Raw genomic sequence first — 27,835 nt, forward strand, 5'->3', positions numbered from 1 at the left:
TAATGTGAGAACATTAGCTATTTAAACAAAACTGCAGAACATATTGTCAGCTTTCACACTACATAAATTAAACTGGTATTTTCTCATATTACATGAGAAATGGATACAGTAGGATATTTGGGGTTTTTGTCATATCACATGATTCTGAAAGTATCTGTTGTGCTAGTCAGCTGATTTTTGGGTTTCATTTTAATTGTTCTGCAACACTGAAAAAGCGATGTCTTCCATACATATGTGCCTTAAAATCAGGTGGTTTTAATTCTTCCAATCTAATAATTGCTTGGAGATTTAGAAATGTTTTCACTGGGCTTTTGTCACCACATTTCAGTCTTCTCACTGAGCTCAGTGCCTACAGAAGTTAGTATTAAATCTTAGTTTCATTCATTTTTTCAGCTGAAGCATGTTTTCCCCTCATGCAAGTTCCTGTTAATATGAGAGCATTCAGGGATGAACTCTGGTAGTCTCTAGGGTTCCTTCCTCCATGGCCCCAGTTGTTCAGGGTTTGTCCTCTGCCGTGGGTTTATCGACAGGGATGGTTGGCTGGAGCAAATTTAAATTAATCTTCTCCCTGTCAGTAGTGGATGGTCTTCCAGAGCTTTTACTTAAGTGTTCTGGTCGTGTTATCAATGACTTATATTTAAAAAAGAGCAAACCCAAAATTTGACCTGCTGATAGGGTAAAGTGTAGTGTCTGTGCTGGCTTCTTCGTACACAGCACAAAAAAACCCCAAAATAAAATAAAAACAACAAAAACAACACCCCCCCCCCCCCCAAAACAAAACAAAACAAAACAAACCCAAGAAACAAATGAAAAAAACAAATGAAAACTAAACCAAACCAACAACAACAAGAAGAACCAACTCCTCCCCCAGCCAAAACCAGCTGGTTTGGGATGGTATATTTTCACAGGAGATACAGTTCTGAAAGGAGATGTTTTGGGAACCAATCACATGGTCTGTTTTTATAGGGCTCTGTGTACAGGGCACACAGGACATGGGATAAGAATTAAATCCCCAAAATCAGAGGACTATGGCCAGTCTAATAACCAGGAATCCTTGGTATGAAACCATCTCTAGAAGAGGGCTAACAGCTGCACCTTGTGGGCTTGAAATGCCTTGCAGAGGGAAAGAAGCTTCTTTCATTACCCTGACTTTCATTAAAATCTTTCATTAACTGACTTTCAGAAGTTATCAGCAGGGCTTTGTCTTGTCAGAATAGATCTTTATTTTGGGATACTAAAGATGAGGGCACATTTACAGTGATGATTGTGTAGAGAGAGTATTATGCAGGGATTTATGTTCATTTGCATGTCAGATTAAGGTTTTATGCCATGCCCTGTGTGAATTAAATACAGATAGCAGTTTTGAGAGTTATGAGATTTTCTGATGGATTTCTATGCTGAATTGCAGTGAAATTTTGTATTATCAGATGGAAGTGCCAACTCCAATACATTAATATCCTTTCATATTTGGAATGGATATAAAAATAGATATCACATTGTATATGCAAATTACTCACCATATTTGCACAGATTTTTATTTCAGAGAAATTAAAGGTCATTCTGACTCCATATGGAATAAAGTTTACAATTGGGAAGACAAAGCAGAGCTGCCTATGCTTTAATGTTACTGCTCCCCTCAGGGAATGGTGCTTCATCTCCCCGTGCCACACCCCATCGCTGCAGTCACGATCAGAGCCATCTCTCAAAAAAAAAATATAGCTAATGAAGGGGAAGATGACACAGAGAGAGAAATAAAAGACAAGGAAGAGTGATACAAGTGAAAACAGTTGCTCACCAATGGGGTGGTGCCAGGCCAGTCCTCCAGCAGCAGCCCCTGGCCAACCTTCCCCCTGGTTTTGTTGGTGTGACAGCCTGTGGTGTGGAACACCCCTTGGTCCCAGCTGTGTCCCCTCCCAGCCTGCTCACTGGTGGGGTGAGAGGCTTTGTGTGAGCATTTTAGCAACAGCTAAAACATTGCTCTATTATCAGCATAACTTCCAGCACAAATCTGAAATATAGCCCCATGCTAACTACCATGAAGAAAATTAACTCTATTGCAGCTGGAACCAGCACACCAGCCTTCTGCAAAGTGATCATCCACACCAGGAGTGCAAAAAATGTTGGTGTATTTCTTCCTAAAAATCTGCAGAACACCAACACAGTATAAAAACATACACTAATTTTATTCATAGAATCACAGCTTGGGTATGAAGGGACTTTGGGAAATTATCCCCCAGCAGTGACCAGCCCCTACCAGTCCAACTCTCCCAGTTTATGTACTGATCACAACACTCTATGCTGTGGAATATCCCTTTGGCCAGTTTGGATCAGCTGGCCTGGCTGAGCTCTCTCCTGGCTTCTTGTGCATCTCCTCACTGGCAGGGCACAGGAAACTGGAAGTCCTTGACTTAGGGTAAGCACTGCTCAGCAGCAGCCAAAACATCTGTGTTATCCACATTATCCTCATGCTGAACCTAAAACACAGCTCTGAAACAGCTACTGGGAAGAAGATGATCCCAGCTGAAGCCACAACGGGGTCTTTTCCAACCTAAATGGTTCTGTGATTCTATGACCTTTCCATTCAGCCTGACCTTGTACTCTTCCCATGATGGGGCATCCACAGCTCCTCCAGGCAACCTATTCCAGTGCTAACTGAGAGCACTGAGTGCTAGGTGCCAGGTACAGATGCTGCTTTGTAGGACTGAGACCCTCTCCTGCTCTGTGCCCAGTTCAGCCTCCTCTTCTGCGGGATTTTCTGAGGAAGCATTTTGAGGGAAAAGCTATTTCATGCAATATTTCAGTAAGGAAAGAAAATTTCTGTGAAGAAAGTGGATTTTCAGCTGATGGGCTTCACATCGAGAAGAATTATTAAAATGTGAAAATAATGTTCAGCCAGAGGGTAATGGGATGTGCTGATGGTATGAAATGTGCTTCATGGGATTTCAGTGAGAGGTTAGCTCTCACCAGTAAAACATGCTAGTTAGAAAAGAAGATAAAATGCTCCCATATCCCCAAATGGGAGTTACTGTAGGATTTATGAACATGGTCAGGGCTGTTTTGGTTCTGACTGATGATAGTAAGAGACTGCTGTGACCCTGCTACTTCACAACATCTCTATTTAAAGTGTCAGTGTATCACTTTCTCATAATATTGTGAATCTGTTCCCCCAAATTTCCTTGAGGTATTATTCATGGCTGCTTTCACAATTTTTCATCTCAGTTAAGATGATTGATTAAAAATAGAACAACTGTCTTAAAGGTATTCCATGGCTCAGTTCTTCCACTGAATTTCTCTTGCCTGGTCTCCTACCCTTGCTCTATGTATTTGATCCTGGGAGGAGGTGTGCTTCTACCACAAGTATTTGGGAGAGGGCTGTAGCAAGGGAGCCTTCACCAGATACTGAGAAAAAGTAACATTGAGCTGGTAAGCCCAAACACACAGAGAAGAAACCTTATCATAATTACTCTCTTCCAGTGTAGCCTAGCATATATCTGGAATTACATATATATATCTGGAATTACATCTTTTATATCTGGAATGACATATATATATATATGGAATTACGTATATATAAAAAAAACTGCTACAGAATTATTCATGCCAAGATTGCAAAAAATGATTCATTTTTAAAATCTCTTTAAAGGGACCTCCAAAAGCAAACAAGTTTTGACAAAAGCTGTTCAGTAGGTGCCTTTGTATTCATGTGTTAGAATATGGTGAAAAAAGCAAACCAGTTATTAAATACAAAGTAGTGCTTGTCTCTAATAAAGTGTTTCAGTAATATGTTGTGTTACTACAGAAGGTGTGAATATTTGGTGCCCCTGCTGCCCCTAGGTTTAAAAGGCTTCTATTCCAATTTTTTAAAAATTATTTAATAATTATTTAATTGTTATTACAACTTCCTGCCTGTTTGTGATGTGAACATGTATTAACTTGGCCTAAATGGTAAAAAGTGAATATCTGCCCAGCTGGTGTCAGTGGTGAGGGAGTGACACCAGCAGCCCATCCTGCTGTGCAGAGACATCTCCACACTTGGACCCCAGACCTGCTTTGCTAACAATAGGTGGAGAGTTAATAAACCCTTCACATCTCACCAGCTAAGTAAGTATTGCTGCAAAGGACATCTGACCTGAGCTCAGAACAGCCTCCAAGTTCTGATTTTGGTGTGGCTGCTCCTGTGGGGCCCCACACTCTTTGCCATACCCCTATGCTGTGTGTGATGTACCTTTCAAGAGGTACTACCCCATGAAAAGTGGTATTTAACATTGAAACTGGGAAGTTTCATGTGTCACATTAGTATTTCAAGCTCTGCTTAGCAAATCTGCGACAGCAGACAGGTGTGATTCACACTGTGGTGCCAGGCAGATGGGTGACATGGGCTGTGGGTAAAGCCATCTCCTGCCTCAGGCTCTGATCTGCCTGATCCCAGGATTTGTGGTCTAGAGGAGCTTGGATAGATTGTTCTTGTGTGAGCAGAGACGCAAACCAGCCTCAGGAGATGTGAAGTTTCGTGACAGTTTTGAGGTGAGATCCCACTCTTTTCCCAGAGTGTTCTTCATCCCTGGTCACACAGGGGTTCACTGGGTCTGTGTTTAGGTGACAGCTTTTCCCCAGCATCTCATTTGGACACTGTGTCTGATTGCTTAAGTCAGTGTGTCTCTTCATGTTCCCCTTGGGAAGCTTTTTATAAAATACCAGTCCAGCTGGCTCAGCTGCATCTTCTGGAAGGGGCGACTTGGGCTGCCAGCAGCCAAATTACTCACTGGAGGTAAAACAATCACGTGAATAAAGGTGCTTACAAAGCTCTCAGTGCTACCAAGTCCTGCCTTGGACAGCTGGGTTGGGTTTTTCAATGCCACTTTTTCAAAATAAAAATAACTGCATATAGCTCTCCCCTGATTATATCTTTAAACTATTATTTTTTAAATATAGTAATAATAGCTAATAATTAGACAGCTACATGGGTGCTAAAGCAGATACCAGTCCTTTCACTGGGTGGATTGAAAGAGGGAGTCACAGAATGACAGAAGCAGATAATTGATAAGGTTGGAAGGGACCACAGTGGGATAAAATAATTGTACACCCAAAAGAAGTTATCTAATGTTAATTCTGAGTAGTTGCACTGTAGCCAGAAATAAAATTGCTTTCTTTTTTTTTGTGTGTGAATCTCAGTTGCTGTTTATTCTAACTCTTACAGATCTGCTTCTCTTGCTGGCCTTGGCACAATGCACTGACTTTGTGCAGTCCCCTCTGATTTACATGTTTGGTGGAAGCCCAGTCTGTTGAGATGTTTATAACATGAAATCTATTCCTATTGAAGAGTGAGAGTAGGACGTGAGATGATTATAGCATGCAAGTTTTTCTTCTGAATGATCTATATTAAAGCTTCTTGCATGAGAGGTTTTCTCCACTTGCTAACTCAGCTGACCTGTCTGGTCACATCCACCTTTCTCTTGCAGTTGAGCTACGTGAAGAGATTCATAGAGCCATTAGAAGATTAATTTCAGCATAAAAGAAGGCAGATCAGCAATTACACCTGTATTTTGTTTTATTTTCCAGCTGTAAAGTGTAGTATTTATGCTTATTTCTCTTTTTTTTTCCTCCTCAGAAGATCCAGACACAAGGCATGGCATACTTCAGCAAAGAGGATTGGTGGTAGTTTGTTGTGCCATCTTAGAACAAGTGCATATTGCAAGTTTAATGGGACAAGTTGGATTTAATAATTGGTTTATTAGGATATTCTTTTATATCTGTAGCAAGCAGGCAGCAGGCCTGCTGTGGCTCCAGCAGCATTTTGTCTCCTGGTGCTTTCTTGAGAAGTGAGGATCTTTAGTCTGTGTACCATGCAAAGCAAGCTGCGTATGTATGTGTAGAGTATTGGTTAAGTGTGTGTCAGGTTTTATGGAATGGAATGATGAGCTGCTGAGGGGACTAGCAGGAGCATGGGGCACTTTCCGTGCTTTTTTGTCCTTTGTTTCCTTGTTCTCATTCCAGGTGGACAGAAGTCCAGCCCAGGAGTGAGCAAGTGATGGCTGTGCAGCCATTTGAGAAGGCCTGAGCAGCTCAGCACTTTGTGCTGCCTCAGGGAGTGAAAAGTCTTCCATGTCCTTCAAAACCTGTCTGCCCTTTTTAGAGCCTCTGAGGACTGGCTCCCTGTCTGCCCCTGCCTGGTCCAGAGTGTACATCCAAAAATCTGTCTCTGTTGGTCTCAGAAGAGAAACCAAAGTGCCTGACCTGTGGATTGTCCTGATTTCTCATTGTTGGAATTGATTTTTATTTTTGTATTTGTTATGGAAAACATAAGCAAAGTGCATCACCTCATCAGGAACCAAAAATGTATTCAGTTGGTCCAAATCAAACCTTTTCAATGAGAAAAGGATAGGCTTTGGTCTTCAGTCTTTCAGTTCAATCACCCTAAAAGCACTGCACGAAGCACTAGATGTTTCAGAAACCAGTACAACATTTAAATAGATTTATTATTCTGCCAAGATTTATTTGAATTAAAATTTACACTTGGAGGAGGGTTGGGGGAAGAAGGAAGTATAATTTCATTTGCTAAGTGATACTGGAAGATTCCTTGTGAACTGTAAAGAGCCCAGTGGAAAAAAAATCCTGTTTTCATTTAATCCTTTTTTTAGGACACTAAGAGATGGCAGGTGGAGAAAGTCTGACAGAACACCTTGTGCATTGGCACAGAAGCAGCATAAAGTCTTTTGCATATCCATATCCTGAAAATTAATTATTTTCAACTGTTGAAGTGGGAACACAATATAATGATTCCTCCAGATCTGCTGTCACACGGCATCAGTTCTGTCTGTTCCCTGCAGCCCAGGGGCAGCCTGCAGCTGATGGTGCTTGGCCATGACCAGTCCAGCTGTCAAAAGTGATGGCTCAGAGGTTTATGTTTGAGCTTGTGCTCGCCTGCTTGTCCAGGTAGGATCCCAAGTGCCACTGCAGTACTGCAGTGCAGAACAAAGTGGTGTTGAGGCTGGAGAGGACTCACTGAGCTGGCAGTTTCTGTCCCAAATTTCCTAAAGCCCCAGGGCAGGAAGGAGACAAGCCTTGTCTCCAGCAGGTCTCTGCAGCACACTCCTGCCATGAGCTGTGCCAAGCAGGCTGCGGTTGCATTATCACAGGTAAGGAGTAGTTTGTGGAAGTGTTTTATTGAAAGTGAAGTTGTAGCCTCAGCAGCTGTGGGTGTTGCTGAGGAGAATGTGATCTCTGACAGGGAGAGATCTTTCTCATCAAGGGAACTTTTGATTCTGCCTTTCCTTGTCATTCCCATCTCCAGTGAAACACACCTTTGTTTATTCTTCAGGATGTCAGGCTCCAGCACAACAGGTCTGTGCAGCTTGTTTATCTACCAGGAAGGGAGACCTCCAGGAAGGATGCCCTTGAGAGAGAGCTGAGTGCAGCCAGTTCCCATCTGCAGCACCCAGGTGCTCTCTCCAGTGCATCCCTTCACCCATCCCCTTGTCTCCCTCTATTAATGGCCCAGGCAGCTGAGAGCCATGACTCATTCACCATTTTGCTCCTTACTTTCCCTCTGGCCATAGACCTGAGAACAACATCTTTTTTTTTTTTGCCTTTTCATCTTTTCAGTGCATGTCCAGATGTATTGACTCTTTCTTCTTTTGCTGTCCCTGAGTCAGAGTCTTTGGCACGCACCCGCTCCGAGCTCTTGCAGGGCTGCTTGGGATGTTCAGGCTGAGCTGTCTGGACTCCAGCAATGCCAGCAACACATCCAGGCAGGCTCCCAGATAACCCAAATCAGTGGAGCATCATCTCCTGCTAGTGGAGGTGGTGGCTGCCTGCTCCCTTGGATGTCACCATTCTTGGCCCTAGAGCCTGTGTCCCTTCCATAAGCAGACACGTGCTTACCCCATCCTCAGTTCACCTCCAAGCAGGCAGCAATGTCACCCACAGTCAGCTGGGAGGACATGCAAGGGGAGTGGAGCAGGGCAAGAAGGTCCCTGTGCCATTTCAGCCTGGCAGCTGCTCCCCAGCTTCTGCCCTTTTCCTAATATTCCTAGTTTTCCCTAATCTTTCCTAATTTGGGGAATTGGAAAGGAGTATAACACACTTTGGTGTCTTAAGCATCACTGTTTTAGACACAAACTCAAAGCATGGCACCCCATGAGGCACTATGAAGAAAATCAGCCCCATCCCAGTCAGAGCTGATCCAGAGCTGTTGGGGCAGGGATGCTCCTAGCTAGTCACACCTGGCCCCAGACAGAGCAGGCTCGGGCAATGCTGGGCACTCTGGGCATCCAGACAGGCACAAAGCACCAGCAGCTGATCTGCCCATGCCAGGTGGCTGATGCAGTGAGCTGCTGGGTCCTGGAGATAGCAGTGCAGCACACAGGTTCACAGCAGCTGCGTGCATCGCCACAGAACAGGATGCCATACAGAGGTGGCAGGGGCAGAAGGAGCAGCTCTGTGTTGGATTCAGCCACATCCCTTAGAGGAAGGGGATTTGCTCTGTGCTACTCCCCATACACACACACACACACAGAGAGGTGTGGAGCAAACAGCTGCTCCCAGAGTGAAAAGCCCTGCACTGTGAGGGTGGTCACTCATCACAGGGTGTGAGCTGACCCCTATGGAATGACATCAATAATGTCTCAACCAGAGTGGACAAGAGGTTTGCTCTTTGTACCTGATCCTGTGTTCTCAATTGGGAGTTTAAACCAGAAAAGAGTTTCAAGATTTGTCTGATGTATGACTGTATGTAAATTGCTATGGTAACCACCACATTTCATGTGCTCAGGGCATTTTCCTAAATTCTGCAAGACACTGTAGCTGTGTTTATTTATGCAGCTCAGAGTCAAGTTCCATTATGTCACTGGCTGTTTTGGTTTTTTCAGTCTCTCTTTTCCTTTTCTTATCACCATCCATTTTAGCTCTGCATTTTTCTTTTCCTTTCCAAATACAAGTGTTTTGAAACACGGGCCCTTATTTGTACCAACCCCTCCTTTTAATTACAAGAGAAATCACAACTTAGAACAACCCTTCCTTGACACAGAACAAGTAGAGTAGCACTGGAGGAGTTGTCATCATTTAGATCACTTAACCTCACTGGGAAATTTTGAGGTCTGCAGTATTCAAGGCCAAAGTTCATGAGTTCTCACAGTCTCATGAAATTATTTATTATTAAATGAACATAAATCTTTTGGCTTGGACTATTTTGCTGTAGTGTGTAGAATACCATTGTGTCTTTTAGAGGGTTGGTGCTGTGGAGAATTTTAATACTAAGTCAGCATCCTTCTACTTTTTGGTTCCTTGTTTCATACAGGGTTATCTGTTACAGCAGAGCTCAAATTCAGGCAATTTAGGAAGCATTTAGGAAATTATTAAGTATACTTAGGTATTAAATGCTAATTATCTTTGAAATAACTACCTTAATTAAGGTCTAGAAGCTGCTTAGTGGACCCCAGGCCATTAATAGAGAAGTCATTTTACAATAAAAACCATGGTCAGATGAAGTTCCTTTATTTGCTTTCTATATGCTGTGGCCACTAGTGATACCTGCTTCCTTAATTTCCCCAGTGTCTTCAGGCAGAGTTATTTAGGGATCTCTGGAGAACATCTAGTCCAAGCACGTATTTAAAGCAAGGCTAAATTCAAAATTTGGTCAGGTTGCTCAGTGCAACTCAGCAAGTTTTGAGAATCACCACAGATGGAAACTTCCCCACATGACCAGACCCTTGTTCCAGGGCTGTGCCTTTCCCATCATGAACCAGTTGGATGTTGGCTCCACAGTGAAATTGCTCCTCAGCCTTCCTTTCTCTGAGCCAAACAGGATGACTCCCTGGCCCCTTCCTCATGTGCTATTTGCAGCCTCCAGTCATCTTCATCACCCTCCAGTGGGTCACAGAATCATAGAATCATAAAATCATAAAATGGTTTGGGTTGAAGCAGACTTTAAAGTTCACCTAGTTCCAACCCTCCTGTCGTGGGCAGGGGCACCTTCCACTAGACCAGGTGGCTTGGAGCCCCATCCAACCTGGCCTTGAGCGCTTCCAGGGAGGGAGCATCCACAACTTCTCTGGGAAGCCTGTACCAGTGCCTTACCACCCTCATGGTAAAGAATGTCCTCCTAATATCTGATCTAAACCTGTCCTCCGTCATCTTAAAGCCTTTCCCCTTGTCCTATCACTACATGCCCATGTAGAAAATTCCTCTTTCTAGGCTCATTTTAGAAACTAGAAGGTGCTATAGAGTCTCACCAGAGCCTGCTCTTCTCTGGGCTAAAGAACCCCAGCTCTCTCAGACTCTCTTTCCTGGACAGGTGCTCCAGACCTGTGATCATCTTTGGGGCTTTCCTTGCTCCAACAGGTCCATGTTTTCCATGTGCTGAGGGCTCCAGGGCTGGATTCCAGGTGGAATCCAGGTGGAATCTCACAGGGGCAGGGTAGAGGGGAAGAATCCTCTCCCTTGTTCATGGCACTGTGTCAATAGTTCTCTTGCATGGCCCTGCTGAGTTGGGTAGGCATGCCCTAAGGAGATGAAACAAATGGCATTATTGCTCCATGAACAATCATTTTTCTTTTAATTTGGGGCTGTGTTCTCTAGCTCCAAATTACCGCTGTCCTTTCTGAGAGTATGGAGTGTGAAGAGTACGAAGTCTGGTATCTTAATCTAAGAAGAGTTGTGACACTGGAAATACACTGAAAAACTGTGTATTTCCTAAAGAATCTGGGAGGAGGAATCCATTTTTCCTGCTCATTGTGAAAGTGTTGTTGATTATGTGCTGAAAGTACTGAATTTCACAGCATTGTGTGGTCCATGGATTACATACAGACTGCAAACAAATTCTGGTGACAACAATCCTACATTTTGTCTAGTTTTGCTGTAAGCCAGCAGGAGGACTTCCATTGTCTTCTTTTGAAGATTTTTATGGTGAGTGTCTGCCATTATTGTATTGAGTAGATGGTTATTTTTTATTTAGTAATGGAGCTTTAGCTAAGAAATGTCAGATTTGTTTTTTTCCATCAGTGACATTTTTTGTTCATTAATGATACATCTAAACTAGAGAAATAGAAAGGAGAGTGAATTGTATTGCTAAAAAAAAGTTGGTTTAGCTACAAGGAATATGCCAACATGTCTGCAAAACTCCACTTAAATTCAATAAGTAATTGAGCTTATCTCCTCATACACAGGATACTATTATTAGCAAAGCATTTAATTAGCTGTCTATTGCAGTACAGCTGAAAGCCAAACACCTCCTCTGGCATTTCCCAAGAAGTCTGTCTGTAGTTCTCAGAGCAACACTTTTAAGATTGTGTGTGGCTGAATAAGATTTTGCTGCAGGAAGCTTTATGATAAACTTGTATTATTATTGCCAGCCTAAAAGGGCACCTTTTTAAAAAGTTCCTAAGACAAAATGATGCTGATTTGGCTTCATCTATGAAATAAAGGGTCTAGAAAATGGCTCAAGAAGGTGCAAATGTAATTATAAACCTTCAGGATACTTTAAATTGTCCCGTATCAATTGTTCTGGCCCTGCTTCAGCACAGCTAATCAATGAAAGAGGGGCTTAAGAAAAGGCTCATGAGGAGCATCCTCTGGGTATTAGAAAATTTCCAGATAGAATTAAGTTGAATGGCAAGGAGGACATGTGGTGGAACTGAAACAGGAGGTGCTGACTTCAACACACCTCATGAATGTGCTCTTGGCTCTTTGTAACACCAGGAGGGCAGCGAGCTGGCATCTCTTATGCAGAGCTCAGCACTTTGCAGAATTGGGTCCACCTGCCACTTGAAGCCTATCATCCCAAATCAGACAACCACATGACTATTAAATAAGGTGTATTAACCACTGCCTGCTTCCATGAGATAAAAGGCAGGATTGTGATAGAGATTCTGCTCTGGTTGCAAAAGCACTCAGCCAGTCCTAGTGGGAAGACTCCTGGTTTTTGTTTTCACTGAGCCATCCTTGGTGTATTTTGTGTGTCTGTCTCACAGATCAAGGCTCAGGACACTGCAAGGCTCGAGGTTAGCAGTGCTCCTCATCCTCCCCGTCTGGCTGATGGGAGATCTGGGCTAATGGAGTAGGGCTGGAGAGTGTCCCTGCCTCACTAAGGGACTCCCATCATCAGGAGATCAAGATTTACTTGCCTAGATTATAATCTGTCCAGGAGAGGGAGTAACTCCATTCATGCATTTGTCAGCACCTGGCAAACAGCATCAAAAAAAGGCATTATTGACAGTAGCCCACAAGTGAAATTAATACAGATAAAAATGTTTCTTTTCATAGTCTTTTCTCATAAATTAGCCAAAATAACTGGCTTAATATTAATTAGCCCTATATACCCACAGGTATCTGTATATATTAGTAAACATTTTATTCAATAGCATCATAACACTACTTATAAGAGAAAATATGAAAACTGAAATTCATTAGGGGAACATTTTACGCTGCCATTAGATCTGATGCTGCTCAATGTGGGGTTTCAATTTGTTTAATTCATGTTGATGTGCAGACAAGGCTGCAGAACAAGAAAAATACAAGCATACATTTAATATTAGCTACTTTGCTTGTTCATGCATACTTTAGCTAAAGCCTTGGTGCCATATGATTTCAGATTCCTTCCGTGTGTCCCTTATCAAATATTCATGGTTGTATTCACACTTACAGAGAGGATTCTGAAGCCTACCTTGAAGTAAACACAGGGAATGAGGCATATGTTCAGTCCAAACTTTGTTCTAGCTCGTGCACATATGAGCTCTAGCAACAGCTACAACCAGTTACATGTGTGAAAATCAGACAGATGCTTCTCAGGCACAACATTAGCAGTGTGAACCTGTTGGACTTTCTAGGACTGAGACACAGAGCACTACGAACATGTGCAGTCCTCATTTCCCATTTCAGCTAGGGAATGGGAAAATGTATTTAGCCGAGAGGATAGATCCACACAGAAAACATCATCTTCTAGATCCAATCTAGCAGGAAATTTTGTCCATTTGGTTCAATGGAGTTCCATTTGGGTTCCATCTGCGGGACTGGTCTTCAATAACAGCTTTCACTCTTCATTTCAGATTGGGGAAAAAGTGCAAAAGCAACTATCTTAAGATATAGTACAAACACTTAATTCTGCTTATTTCATTATTAAGGAGTAATACATATCACTAACTTTAATTTTCACATTAATGAATCTAAAATTTTATTAATATGTGATTAGGATTTTTTTCATCAGTGGAATAGAAAAAAATATAATTTGGTGTACATCAAAATAACTTCAAAAAGTATGAGTGTTTGAGCATAAGTCATTTAGAAGAAAATCTTTATAACATCTGGCCAAGTTATTTAGCTCCCTAACTTTGCCTGTGTTGAGCACTTAAGTCTTACTTGTACGATCATTTTCATGTTTGGTACTATGTTCCTATATAGGTTGCTACTGTAAAAAGAAGTAAATTTGCTGGTGCTGTGTATTATTAATGTAGCACCCTAAGTAAAAAGAAAGAAAACTGACAAGATCCAACCTTACCTTCATTTTAATTCCTTGGGAAGGATGTTTCATTATTTTCCCCTTCTTTGAAGTACCAGGTCTCTTAAATCTCTTTTTAATGATACAGATGCAAAATAAATACGTAGAGGAAGGAGTCAGCATGCAGAATTGGAAGAACACAAGACATTTTGAGGCCATGCCATGCAGGGGGATGGGAGCAGCAGTGGGAGGCTGTGCGTGCTGTGTCCTGGGCTCCTGCTGCTGGCTCTGGTTCAGCAGGCAGGCAGGAGTTTCTCTCATCGTCAGTGAACCAGCTGTTATGGCAGATGATTGTGCTGAATTTCAGGTCATTTGATAACTAGGGCAGGCAGCCGTGTTTCGCAGTTCAGCTTGGGTGACACGTAGAATAAGAACTTCATCAGCACAGTGCAGAATTGCTCACGTTTCTCAGGTGCCCAGGTGGGCTCGTTCTGGGGGTGGAGAGGGGGTGAGCAGCCAGATCCCATCCTTGGCAGCTGGACAGCAAGCCCTGTCTCCTGTTTGTCACTTCTGCATGCAGGAGAAGTGTGGGACATTGCTGGTTTCTCAGCTGTATGATGAATAATGTTCTGAGTGGTTCTTATTTAGGCAATCACTTAGATCTCCTGACAGGCTCTGCTTGTCATTAATGTGAATTGTGGTGCTGGCTTCCAGACTTGTAAAGAAATGCTTATATCCATGTTAGGGAACAGCAAGCAAAGCTTCCCAAATTCTTTGGTGGCTTGGCAATTCCTGAGAGCAAACTTATGGGGAGGGGGGAGCCCTTACAGAGCTATAGAGAGGAGCAGTCCAACCGTGCTCGAAAGAAAAGTAAGTGGCAAGGCTTGCTCAGGGCCAGGGGAAGGATTAATGTAACATTCTAGGGAAAGCAGCTGGAAATATAACTGTTGTTTTCTCAGCTTAGTGAGCTTTTAAGCTTTAATGTATTCCCAGAAGAGTCAAGCAGATCTTTGGTGTAAAGAAGCCCATAAGTAATGGTGTTGGATTGAATTTTAGAGGAAAATTTTTAGAATTTTAGAGGGAAAAGACAGAATATAGAGAAATCATTAAAGCCATCCACTGTAACTTCTGTGTTCAAACCTTTGGTATTCTGACCACAAATTCTTTCAAGGCAGAAAGACACTGCCTTGATGTAATAACTTGATGTGACAGAGAATCTATCACTGTCCCAGGTTTGCCCAACTGGCTCGTTAGCATCACTAGTCAATAAAATACTGTGTTTGAAAGGGTACACCTTGCTCTGAAAGCATCAAGAAGCCTTGCTGATTGTGACACCCAAACCACACTGTCCAGTCATCTCAGCACTGCGTGGAATGTGGCCAGCCTGCCCTCCACCTGGGAGACAGGCACTGAGCAGGGCTGAAAGGGGATGCTGGGGAGCAGAAACACTACTGGTGTAGGAAATGTGGGGAAAAAAGCAAGACTGCAATAAATTTCAAGAAATAACCTTGAGGAGACTTTTTGGTCTGAAAAAAGGCTGGGTTTAATGTAACCTAGAAGGTTTTATCTGCCCTCTCTCCCCTAACATGCTGAAAAGCATCTACAATTTGAAATGGGAAAAAAATTAAGGAGAAGAAGGTCCAGGGATTTAGGTATTTTGACAGAGATCAGGCTGCTAAAGGTGCCTGTCACATTAGAGGTGGCATCTTAGACTTGTTCTCTGTGTTTGGAAGTGAATACACCCTCTAAAGCAAACCAGCTATTTTTAACTCTGATTCTGGGAAGCCCTTTTTCTCTATGTTGGGAGAAAAGATACGTGCTCTGTGTCACAGTTGTCTCACAACCACTTACCTCACCAGCCTGCCTTCAATAATGAGACAGATAATAGGACAGAAAGCTGGTCACCCAAGCTCAGTGATGAATAAACCTCCACTCCTCATTCTGGGGGATGAACAGGGAAGGGGGAAGCCTGCTTGATTTATCAGGAGAGGTTCCACTGTGGAAGGTCAGGAAGAGCCTAACAAGGTACTTTTTACTCACCACAAGGAGCGTTTGCCCACTGTGCCCCCTGCAAGGCTTTTTCTGGCACACCCACCATGAGTCACAGCAGTGAGCAGAGTGCTGAGCCAACAGGCAGCGTGGTACTGGGTTTTCCAAACCCTCCCTGAATCTGTGGGTAATTTGGTAGAGTTTATGGCTTAGTCTCTCAGGATTGGACTCATCCCAGCTATATTTATAGGACTGAGTCTCACCCAGGCTTCTCCTGCAATCAGCAGAGAGACAGACGGCATGGGAGGAGGATTTATCCCTCTTAGATTGGCACTGATAACTGAGGAGGGTGGTGATGCAACTAGAAGTTTGCAAAGCTGAAGTACTTTGAATTGTGCTTGCTAGCCTCTTTATAGGAATTTGGAGCTTTTCCTTGGGTCTCAGGCTTTCTGCATCATAGGAGAAGTTCATCATGGTTTCCCAAGAAGGGCCTGTTCATACTCTCAGGGAACAGAATGCATTTTCAAGTGAATCATAATCAATTTGCAAGTTTAAATTAATTAAAGTCAAGCCCTCTGAGAAGCATCAAATGCATGCCTGCACTTCCTTTATACCAAATGATGCTAATAGGAGTGTAGCAGACTTCAAATTTCCCCATCAGTTAAACTGATTGAATTTTTTTTTTTTTGTGGAAGGCAATTTAGAAAGCAATATACTGTAATATAGGTATGTAACTAGTGACTATTTAATTGTTACCATACTACAGGTTACTGGCAGACAGCAGCTTAAATAACTTGTATGTGGGGCAACTTTTCATGAGAAATGGCTGACTTGCCAGCCTTCATTTTTCCTTCAGCATCTGTGCAGCTATTTTGCTCTTAGCAGCACCCTGCAAAGAAAAGATATACAAAGTGTAAGCATGTATTTTAAATATTGTTTAATTTAGTACCACAAACACTGACACGATTTAACCAGAGAATATTACTAGAGAATGGCATCAGTATAAGATGCTCCTAATGCAGACAATTTTCTGGTAACTGTAATTTTTCCTAGAGTTGACAGGAGTTTTCTAGGCTTAGTCTCTGAGACTTTGCATTTGCCTGGAATGCTTCTTGCCGTCTATTTTTTGGCAGGAACTTTCAGTCTTGCATCCCAATTAAAATGGTTTGTAACTGGAAATATGTGTTAGGGGCTAGTTCTGAAATAGATGCTGTGCCAGGTGAGTGTTCTCACTCCCGTGGGTGAGTGTTGGTTCAGACACCTGAATCTGGGCTGTCCATGCAGAACTGAAGGTTCCATGCTGTATTCCTTGGCTGGTCTCGCTCAGCTGTGAGACCCAGACTGTACTGCAGGTACTGAAATTCAGGAGAGGATCTTAAGTGTCCTGGCATGGACTCAGCCAAACCTCTGTGCAGGGAGCAGCTCCAGAGAGACAAAATGTGGAGATGAGCAGGCTGATTTCTCCCAGGTCTTAAATCTGCTCCATACAGTCATACCCCAGGCTAATTGCTGAGATATGTGGCTGCGTTGTCTGTGGAATAGCAGCCGTCCTGCGAGCACCGTGCACTCCTGGGAAACACTTCAGCTCTCCTTGGCACGGCACCCAGGAGTCCTTTGGAACTGATGGCAGAGATGGAGGTTGAGAGCAGAGAGGGAAATATAAAAAATTAAGGCTGGTTCAGTATAAACAGCTTCTGCAGGTATGACAAAACATCTGACAGTGCTACTTAACAACAGAAATGAGCTTCCATCTTAAGAATTACAAAGATGTGATCAATGGCATGAGAATGGCTTTTTTTAGTACATTTTGTCTGGCTGAGGAACTTAAAAGTTCATTGTTCTCCTTCTTGAGTGTTTTCCAGAGTTCTCTAAAGTACAAATCTTCTCCAAGTGCCAGTTGATAAAGACACTAATAAAATGAAACCAAGCACTTGATTCATTTCATAGTGTTATTTCAGTTTTGGCACAGCCTCTGGGTTCTTAGCTGTCTAATGTGCTGTTAAGTGCCTTCTCAAGCATGGATAATAGATATTAGGAATAGAAAAGGAAAGCAACCTTTTCAATTAAGGACAAAATGTACAGAAAGTAAAATGACATGAGTTGTATCCGCTTCATATTGGCTCTTACGTGCACAGTCTCCAGATACAATCAGTAGGTGCTCAACCAGATAATTACAGCCTTCCTGCAAAAGGCTTCATGTAGGAGAGTCACCTGCCTGCCTGCTACCACTTGCAGGACCAGAGCTGTCCTTTATTTTCACTGCTGCAGATCGTGGAATTCATGTTTTCCAACTTCTGTTTAAAAAAGAAGCGTTTTTCTAGAGCATCTCCTTCCAGAGGGCTGCTACAGCAGGTAAGTGCTGGGCATCAAGAAGGATTTGTCAGCCTTTTTGTCAGTAATGATTTATATTTGTCAAAATGCAATTTTCACAACAGATTTCCTGTTGCAAGGATTACAGGAGCAGTTAGCTGGGGGAGTGCTTGCCTTCCAGCCAGCTGATATTGCTTCATGCTCAAAATGAGGTCAAGGGGTTTTATATACAAGAGTAAGAAGTGGTCAATTAAATTCTTACTTAAAATCTCTTTAGGTGCACAGCATCTGCAAGTGCTCCTCATGCAGGACTCATCTGTGCTGCCATAGGCAAGCTGGGCTGTAACCTTTGTGAGGGTCAAGTGATGCTAATCAGAAATTGTAGGATTTTTGGGGAGTGAAGGGGATGTTATGCCCAATACTGCACAATAGAGTATCCCTTTTAAATGTCTTGCATGCAGCAGAGTACCACAGTTTAGGAATCCCTGTACAGGCATTATAAAAGTATTTTCACAATGTTTTTGGCCACACCAGGTTCTTTTCCTCCCCAAACTTAGACCAACACTGATAGTGTCCAGCAAGTCGTAACTTTGTTTATCCAAAGTAGAAGCAGAGGTGGTGGCTCATGTCATACCACCTGAGGCAGCTGCCTTCTTAGGGTCTTTAATTATTTTTCCTGTGGGCCATGCTGCTATTTCCACTTAAAAGGGGTCACTGTCTTGCTGGTGGGATTGTGGATACCAGTCTTTATTTCAGAATCAGAAGTGATGGTGAAGTCTCTGAGAGAACCTGTTCCCAATCCAAATGAGCTCCTGCCCTGCCATTTCCTCAGTCACATGGTGGCCGTGGCTGTGCTGCCCCACGCTGTGTCTGAATGAGCTATTTAAAAATATTATGTCAATTTTAGGGAGGAGGGTGGAGTTGGGGTTGGAGGCCTGAGTTACCACACCCACTCACTGGTTTTCTGGCTCCATGGCAGACTGTTGGCAGAGAGTTTGCTGTGCAGGTGGTAAGTCTGCCCAAGGATATGTAGGAATTTGTTAGTCTCTGTCAGATCAGTTTGAGAGTCTCTGAGATGCTGTTTGACCTTGAAGGATGTTTTTTAGCTTTTTATTACTCACAACCATATTTAACCCTGTAGAAACCACAACCTCACTGTGTAAGAGATAAGAGTGTAAGAAAATAATAAAGAAAATATGGGGTAACATAGTCTCGGCCAAATAAATCACTGAACGAGTTAGATGCATTCTTAGGACAGAATGAAAGTTGTACATCTTTGGGTTTACTGATTCTATCATTAGTTTGATACAGTGTTTTAAATTGCCTACATTTGTGTAATAGGTTTTCTTCTGAAAGAGCAGGTGGTTCCAGTAGTACTGCAGGGTAAGTGAGCACTTTAGAGAGCTTAGCTGATATTTTACATCAGCCAGATGCTTCCCTTCAGTCCTTCAGTTTGAGATACAGGAAGAAAGCACAGGAGAACAAAAAGGATTTGAAGTGCCCTCAAAACTGAGAATGCAATGGTTTTATGATACTGTGTTCTCTAGGAAAATTTGAGTCCTGAATATAAAACATAGCCTACAATTTTACAATTTTAATACTGTTTTTGTTCATTTAAATATATTCCTGAATCTTCTTAAATCCTCAGAATGTAATTACATAAAACCATTGGCATTTATGACTGTGAGACCCTGAATTTACACTCAGGTTTGAATTAAATACTCCTGTTTCTGGTGTGCCTCTAATGGCTTCATAAGCCAGCAAGCAGAAAACAGTGAGCACACACAGGTAGAGTTAAGACCATCTGTGTGCCACAGTGAAAAAGATAGCTTGCTATTAACAGAGTTTTTGCTGTCTCAGATATTGATTGGTTAATGCTTGTTTTGCTCCATCTGATAGTAGGGAATACCTGAGAGGTATTGATATTGTACACTTAAAATGGGACATAAATAATTCATAGCAGCAAACATTAGAAAACATATGATAAGCACCTTCACTATTAGAATATCTACATATCAGTCATTCTGAGAATGATGTGGGAGGCAGGTACAGAGAGTGAGCAACTACTCAGTTATGATGAGTAAGTATTGTGTGAGAAGGATGGGAGTGGCTCTGATACATTGCTAATTATGAACTTGTTCCACCTGGGTTTTACCTGGTGTAACCATAGGTAACTTATAAAAATGTAGACCTTTTATTCTAAAAGTTAGATATTAGATAAAAAAACTTAGCTGCTGAGTTCAGTATTTGATGTACATCAGAGTAGTGTCATTGAAGCTATGGAGATACATCCCTAAACCAGCCATAAATTTGCTTGAGGAGTAGAGCATTAGGCTGTGTCAAGTCCTCAGCAGACAGAAAAATGCAAAGGCGAGGAGAAGGGAAAGAAATGGATCAAAGGTGATAAGGCAGAGGCGGAGAGCAAATAAATATTCTGTTTATCCTCCTCATACAAGCTCTCCATTAACTTCAACTGGATTGCCTCTGAAGGCCTGCCACACTTAAATATGGAAGAGGAAAGTGATTTGCAGGCAAAGTAAAAAAGGTGAAGTGTTGGGATCAGAGGAGATCAGGTATGATGGGATGATGAAGAGCAAATTTAATAATAGATGGGGGTTTTAAGCCATATATGCATGTTTCTGAAGCCATCTTGTTCACACTTACGTTTTCAGACTAGCATTCAACATTTTTCACTGAACCCCTTTGACTTCCAAAGGTACCAGTGAACTTGATCCTGCATGTTCAATAGCAGCCATTGAACTTTGTTTATTCACACTTTGCTTTTATTTTAATTGCTTGCATGTAGGTGAACCTAGGGACATCTGACTGGGGCAGGAGGCAGAAAACGCTATTTCTTTCTTACTTTCACCGCATTATGTGAAAGTCCAGACAATGAAGTCTGGCTTCAGACACCCCGAAGTGTTGTGATAGGTGAGGAAAAGGGTCCAATTAAATATTTACGTGGCTGGGCCCACTGTGCTGCTGCGGTGGGGGATTGATTACAGCTGGTGAAAGCTGCTCTGCGGGGCCGCCGGGCATGCGGAGCGTGCCGCGGGGAGCGCGCGGAGGAGGCCGCGGCCATACTATGGTCAGCAGGGAATGGATTTGGCACTGCTTCTGCCTCTGCCACTGTGACTGCATCATCCTGTGCCGAATGTCTTGTAGGTGATGGAAACCTCCCCCCTGCCTTGCACGCCCTGTCCCTCGCATGCGGTGCTCCTGCGGGAAGGGGGGAAGGGATGTTCGTGCCAGGGCGTGTTTGCATGGAGATGGTCTGTGCCACCATCCTGTTGTGCTGGGAAACCACTCACATTTTAGCTCATTGATGGGTTTTTGTCTTTAATTTGCTTTTAATTCAGGCAGGGGCAGTAGGAGGCTGAGATAGTATTTGAGAGAAATGACCCATTAGGTTGAGGAGATGCTGGCATTAGTCAGGGCTGTTAAATCAGGAGAGGTTATTACAGCAAGAATGTGGGACCATGACTTCTGAATCAATGCGTTTGATTGCTTCTGCTGTTACTTGCTAGTGGATAGCATCTGTACTCATGGAATTGATAATGGTTTTTAAAAACAGATATGAAAAAAGGGTAGCATTTTATACTTGCTGTAGTTAATGGATAGGATTAATAGGATGTTTGCCTATTTTTTTCTCCATAATGACCTGCCTGTGACTGTTAATTCCTGTTATCTCTTCTGGAAATGAGGATTTGCAGTGATGAGTGGGTTTAATTTGGGCCTTCCTAGTTAGTGGGACTTTTGCTTACCTTAAGTAGATAGCTTGGCTTTGGGTGAATGTGTGAAGTGTGAATGGGATCAGGCACTGTATTTGAATATTTTGTTTATCTGTTGAATTTTTTATGACTGTAACTTAATTATCAAGGAATCCTACCTATGTCTATTGATTATTTTTCATGTGGTTTATTGTTTATTTTTGGGGTTTTTTTCATAAATCCCAAAATATATCTCCATGTAGTTGTTTCATAGAAAAGTCATCTTCTGTCCGGTACTCTTACCCTGGTACAGGTACCCATCATAGCTGCCTTACAGCAGTAACAACATCTTAAATCCCAACATTTAAACCTTGGTAAAATGGATCTTGTATGGATCTCAACCATTAACTAGATGCAAACTGTGTGTTTATAATATGGTGTTTTCTATGTGTGCATGGTGCTCCAATGCATGTATGGGCCCTGCTGTTCTCCACGGGGTGGAAAAGACTGCCCTGAGGGGTTTACTGTCCTACCAGTAGGGAAATGGGAAGGAGACACTTGGAAATGAAGAGCCTTGCCTTGCAAGGTTGTATGTGGAGATGGGCCAAGAATAGACCATGCTGCTCTTGTTGCCTTGGGTGCTGCACCAGGCTATAGTGGGTATGGATATATATATATATATGTACATTCCTGATATAATATGTCATAATCCTATAGTTAGGCAAAAACAGAGATGATGTTTGACCAGCTACGTGTGTATCAGCTGATTGAACTGCTGTCCATGCCAGTGGCTGGGTTCCTTTTCCCTGTGACTTCAGAAATTTTAAGAAATTCAATTTGTCCCAAAAAAAAAAACCAAAACACAAAAAACCAACAAAAAAGGATCAAATCCCTGCTTTTTTTATTTAATGTAAAGAAATGTAAGTGTGAAGTGGGTATAAACAGATATATGCACTTGATTGGGTGTGGAAACACACACAGCCACACTTAGCTAAAAGCAGGTAGTTTATATTTCACAGAACAGATGTGTGGGGATTGAGACATCCAAGGGAAAGTGCTTTCTGAGCTCAACAACACTCCTACTGCAGAGCACAAGGTCGGCATTGCAGTGTCCCTGTCTCTGTTGGGACAGCACCTGGAAAACTGATACTGGAGTGAAACAATTCATATCCTCACTAAAACCAAATTCAGGAAAATATCTTTGCAATATAAACCATATTTTTAGATGGTGTGTTTTGATTTCAACTCTCAGCTTCTTTGGAACATGCACTGCCTGGGCTCCAGCATTAACTGAACGCCCATGCAGTGGTGGGGAGGTGCCAGCTTCTTAGGATGACCCATGCTCTCAATTTTAATGAGATTCTGATAGTATTTGGTGTTTTTCTTAAAGCTCCATTACTGCCTAGAGGCACAAGATTATGAGCTAATCTTTGCTTTTATTGAAAAGTTTCAGTCCAGGATGTTCAAGGAAATAGGCTTGATGCACATTCTGAAAAACAATCAAGAAAAGGAGAGAACAGAAGTGCTGGGGGGCTTGTTTACCTGCTCCTAATAATTGTGGGGTTAATTTACTTTCTTTTATTTTTTTTAAATCTAGTCTCATGGCCCTGAATTTTATAGATTACTTTTTTTTTTACTTCTGGCACTGATTGACATCTTCTCCAATCATCTTCCCTGGGCATGTTTAAAAAGCTACCTATACTGGAATTACAGAATTACACCCTTAGAAATTCAATGATGTCTTTTGTTTTTTTTGTTTTGGTTTTTTTTTTTAATAATAAGAAAGTAAAATTACTCTTCCTATACTTTTCTATGCACATAACATTTTTCTCACAGCCAGAGGCAGCTCCCCTAACAAAAGCAATTGGTCATCAGCTAAATTGGATGCCTACTTATCATGAAACCCGTGGAAACAAAGCTGCTTCTCTAAATGCATCAGAGCCCCTGCAGCAGCCCTGCCAAGGAGGGAAGTGCTGGCAGTCCCCCCACCCAGAGCTGCCTGGCAGGTGGCTGCCTTACCCACCTTGATTTCATCAACACATGATTGAGTTGTCGCTGAATTAGTTCTCTTTTGCTCAGAGCTCAGCACAGTAAGCAGAATCCCCCTGGGATGCTCGAGTTCCGTGTTTTTCTGTCCCGCAGGGAGGCTTCCTGCACACGTCGTGCCAGAATTTCTCTGTTTCTTGGAGAGCCAGCGCTGCACAGGTCTGAGCACATGCTCTGGGGCACTGGGGCCTGACCCAGCTGGGGGTGCAGCTATCACCTTCCCTTGGGCTGCCATCCTCAAGGGTGCTCGTAGCGCTTCCTCGGGAAGTGGGGAAACAAGGGTCAGCCACTTCCCCTGCCCAGGCAGAACTGCAGCTTTCCTTGCTCACTTTCCCCCACCCCAAAAAAGCTTATGCTATTCTAGATCAGTGTGTGTGTTTTGTTCTTCCTCTTAGAGGAAGATAATTTCCTGTTCTTACACTGTTCTTATCTTTTAAGTCCCATACCACAACATGTGGGCTCCCATCCCTGTTGCTTGCCCTCACTGTGGGGATGCATTCCCACCACTCCAAGCTGTATTTTGGGGGAGATACTGACCCAAATAGCCCTGGAGCCACCTCACTGTGTAAGGTTTCCTGTTTGCACAGTCACCTATGTGTATTTTTAAATCTTTTTTTAAACTGGCTGTGCTGTTTCTTATGTGAGAGGTAACCCAAGCTGTGCTGCTGAACTGAAGCACTGTTGCTGAGATAAATGCAGCTAAGCCATGTCCTTTACATATTTATTGTGACCCCTGCTGACAGAGTGGAGTTGCTTGCTGCAGGAGCTGCTTTAGCACTCCTGCATTTAGGAGGAAAAAAAGAAGTTTTTCTCCACCAGCTCAACCAAGACACAAGCATGAAAAATTACCAAATGCTGTGCCATTTCCATGATGAATAAACAGTCAGGATCAAACAAGTAGCATCGCATTTTATACAAAATAGCGGAATTAGCAGCTTCAGCATTTGAGTCAAAGGCGCTGGTTTCATGTTGGTGTGCTCAGTAGCATTTCTAGTGAATTGAAGATTGCTCCTTTCTAATCATCTTCCAGCACTGGATCTTTGCACAGCCTTTTTGTTTGGTAACTCCCCTCTGGATCTCATGTCTTCCATCCCGCTCAGTGCACACACAAAGCTGTGTGGTTCTGCATGTAGGGACCCCTGCAATTCCATCTGTTGATTTTTCCTAAAATAAAAACAGGTAGGAAAGGACTGTGCACAGCATATGCACCTGTACATAAATTCTTGTAGGAGGTCTGAACTAATGCAAGGGCAGGGCACTCCCATGTTAAATACAAGGCTTGTTTTTCCAGCTCTGTCACTGTCCTTAAATCTTATCTGCATCAGAAAGTTTCAGCAGTGAATTTTAAATCAGTTTTTAGTTCAAATGAACAGACTTCATACAGACCCCCTGTGTTCACACCCTTATTTCACTTCAAGCAGGGCCTGTTTCATGTTAGATTAAAGTAATCTAGAGGTAAAGGGTAAAAGATAAAAGCAAAGTAGTTGCAATCCTGGGAATGGTGCTTTTAATAGCTTCTAAGACGGGAACTTCTAGAATCCAGCTGAGAATTGGTACCTGATAGACCCTGCTCTTTGTCCAGTGTGGTGTAAGGTAAACTCAGGTTATGTAAAGCATTGCTGAGCATGATTTTAAGAGTATGTGTTTTGCTGTGCTCTGCCACAGACTTACAGCAGTGTTGGTCACCAAGGAACAAGGAAGGGAGGTAGAGAAGCTTTTCTGGCACACAGTTGGAAATGCTCCTTTACCTGCACTCTACTAGCCTCAGGCCAAACCAAATTTGGTCTGCATCAGAATAAGAATGCCTCAGGTGACCTTTTACATAGTTTTGACTGTGTCAGTAGGAAAACTCACCTGTAGGTAAATTGATGCAACCAAATTTTATTTGTGCAGACACGGCCTGGGTGTAATCAAGTCACTTCTGCCTCATAGCATTGGTGAGGCTTAATTAAGGCTGATAAGTCTTTCACAGTTCTCAGAGGATAAGTTTGGAACATGTGTAAATGATGTTATAGAAGGCATTTAATGTACTCTGTTAAAATGCTGCTGAGGCACCCAGTCTGTGAGTAACACTCTGAAGCTCTTTCTATTTCATGTTAATGTTTAATAGGAGTGAGGTGAACTGCCTGAAAGCAGGCTTTGTGACACCGTTCTCCCTTGGTGGGGTGAGATCCCTCTCTCTACCAGGCTGTACGTCAAAACAACCAAGGCAGGAGCAGGACAAGTGGAGTGCCAAGGCCTGTGACAGGAGAGGCTTGGCAGTGTGGCAGCATGTGGCTCTGCCCAGCTGCAGCAAGGGAGAGCAGTGAGCAGTGATCCCTCTGCTCAGTCCCTGGAGCAGTGATCCCTCTGCTCAGTCCCTGGAGCAGTGATCCCTCTGCTCAGTCCCTGGAGCAGTGATCCCTCTGCTCAGTCCCTGGAGCAGTGATCCCTCTGCTCAGTCCCTGGAGCAGTGATCCCTCTGCTCAGTCCCTGGAGCAGTGATCCCTCTGCTCAGTCCCTGGAGCAGTGATCCCTCTCTCAGTCCCTGGAGCAGCGATCCCTCTGCTCAGTCCTCCAAGCAATGATCCCTCTGCTCAGTCCCTGGAGCAGTGATCCCTCTGCTCAGTCCTCCAAGCAATGATCCCTCTGCTCAGTCCCTGGAGCAGTGATCCCTCTGCTCAGTCCCTGGAGCAGCGATCCCTCTGCTCAGTCTCTGGAGCAGCGATCCCTCTGCTCAGTCCCTGGAGCAGCGATCCCTCTGCTCAGTCCTCCAAGCAATGATCCCTCTGCTCAGTCCCTGGAGCAGTGATCCTTCTGCTCAGTCCCTGGAGCAGCGATCCCTCTGCTCAGTCCCTGGAGCAGTGATCCCTCTCTTAGTCCCTGGAGCAGTGATCCCTCTGCTCAGTCCCTGGAGCAGTGATCCTTCTCCTCAGTCCCTGGAGCAGTGACCCCTCTGCTCAGTCCTTCAGCTCTCCATGGAAAGTTAGGTCTACCTGAGCTGCCGTGTCATCCAACGCTGGTTGTACTCCTTGGGCCTGAGAAATAGCGTAGGCACCCTGCTTTATCTACGGGCTTTATCTAGGCTAATTAGATCAGTGCTTTGTCCAGGATAATTGTCTCTAGTAATGAGTTTAAGGGAGTGTCACTAGCACAGCTAGTCACCAGCACTGCTGTCCCCATTCTGGCTCCCTCTCCTACAGGTGCTTTATGGTGGCGTGTGGCTGTGCCAGGACATCCCCAGCACTGCAGGCTGAGGTCCTCGGGGCAGCTGTGAAAGTGCTGACAGAGCTGCAGCAGCAGCAGCAGTGTGATTGCCCAACAGTGGCAAGAGAGCCAAAATTCTGGGCAGGCTGTGAATGGGGAAGTGGTGGCGGATGGGGACACGGGGCGCTGTGGCTGAAGTGGGGACAGTGCCCTGTGGTTGTCACAGCTCACTGTGGGGTGGGCTGCTGGCAGGGGGACAGCAGCACCACCAGGAGCAAAGAGCACCCCCAAGAGCATGGGGGAAAGAGGAGAGGTTATGGTGAACCCAGCCAAGTTCCCTGCCCAGCTGAGTCCCAGCGTGGGTTTGCACACTGGCCCAGGCTGTACCTGAACAGGGACCTGATGGGATTAGCATCAGTCAGAAGTGCTTTCAACAGCTGATACGTTGGGGTTTTATGACAGAAAATGCCAATTTATTTGAAAGATACTGCTGTTGGAAAGAAAAGCTTTGCAGAAACTTGTAATCTGGAAAGATTTCTTCTGTTCTTGTCAGGATAAGCAAGAGTTTCTGTCACATTGCCAGAATATAAGCAATGACAGGTCAGACCTGATGGCTGAAGCAGTCTCCTACAATCCAAGTGTGTGCTGGAATCATCAAACAATGAGGGAGAACTGTCTGTCTCTCTGACACCTTTTCCTCCCATAATCTGCTGGGGGTTTGTGTGTGTGTTTGTTTGTGGTTTTGGGGTTTCGTATTTTTGTTTTTCATGAAATCATCATATTTTCTCATATGCAAAACAAAAATTTTCAATATAATGAATTTAAAACCCATATGTATTTCTAATTCAGCTCTAACTCTGGACCCTTTCCTTAGCCCACCACTTTCACCATGCTGGTCCAGAAGCACCATGGAGGCTGTACGAATTGCAGAAACCCCAGGCAGGGGCTGCTTCCATTCTGTATAATGAATGAAAGCCTGTTAGATTAGACCCGCTGTATTGAAGAAGCACAAAATCCTGGTTGCTCAGAGAAATAAACAGTTTTGGTGTTTTTCTAAGTGTATGCAGTCAGTGTTTCTTGCAGTTGTAGCCAAAGTAAAGGAGGGAAAAGAAACATTGCTTGGAGCTTCTCCAGCAGGAGAGAAAGGATGGCATTGTTCCTGTCT

General features: G+C 43.3%; 1 protein-coding gene and 1 long non-coding RNA gene across 10 annotated transcripts in view; one reads left to right on the plus strand and one right to left on the minus strand.

The window, feature by feature from the left end:
- EVL (Enah/Vasp-like) overlaps positions 1-27,835 on the plus strand; it is a 143,293-nt gene that overhangs the window by 93,836 nt on the left and 21,622 nt on the right. The gene's annotated exons all lie outside the window — the stretch shown is intronic.
- Positions 6,491-13,694, minus strand: LOC131584035 (uncharacterized). The gene is made up of 3 exons (XR_009278643.1): positions 13,490-13,694; positions 12,659-13,029; positions 6,491-12,175 (listed from the first exon to the last, which is right to left on the minus strand). It is a non-coding gene; the product is annotated as an uncharacterized LOC131584035 (long non-coding RNA).

Source organism: Poecile atricapillus, chromosome 1 (genome assembly GCF_030490865.1).
Source record: "Poecile atricapillus isolate bPoeAtr1 chromosome 1, bPoeAtr1.hap1, whole genome shotgun sequence".
Lineage (NCBI taxonomy): Eukaryota > Metazoa > Chordata > Aves > Passeriformes > Paridae > Poecile > Poecile atricapillus.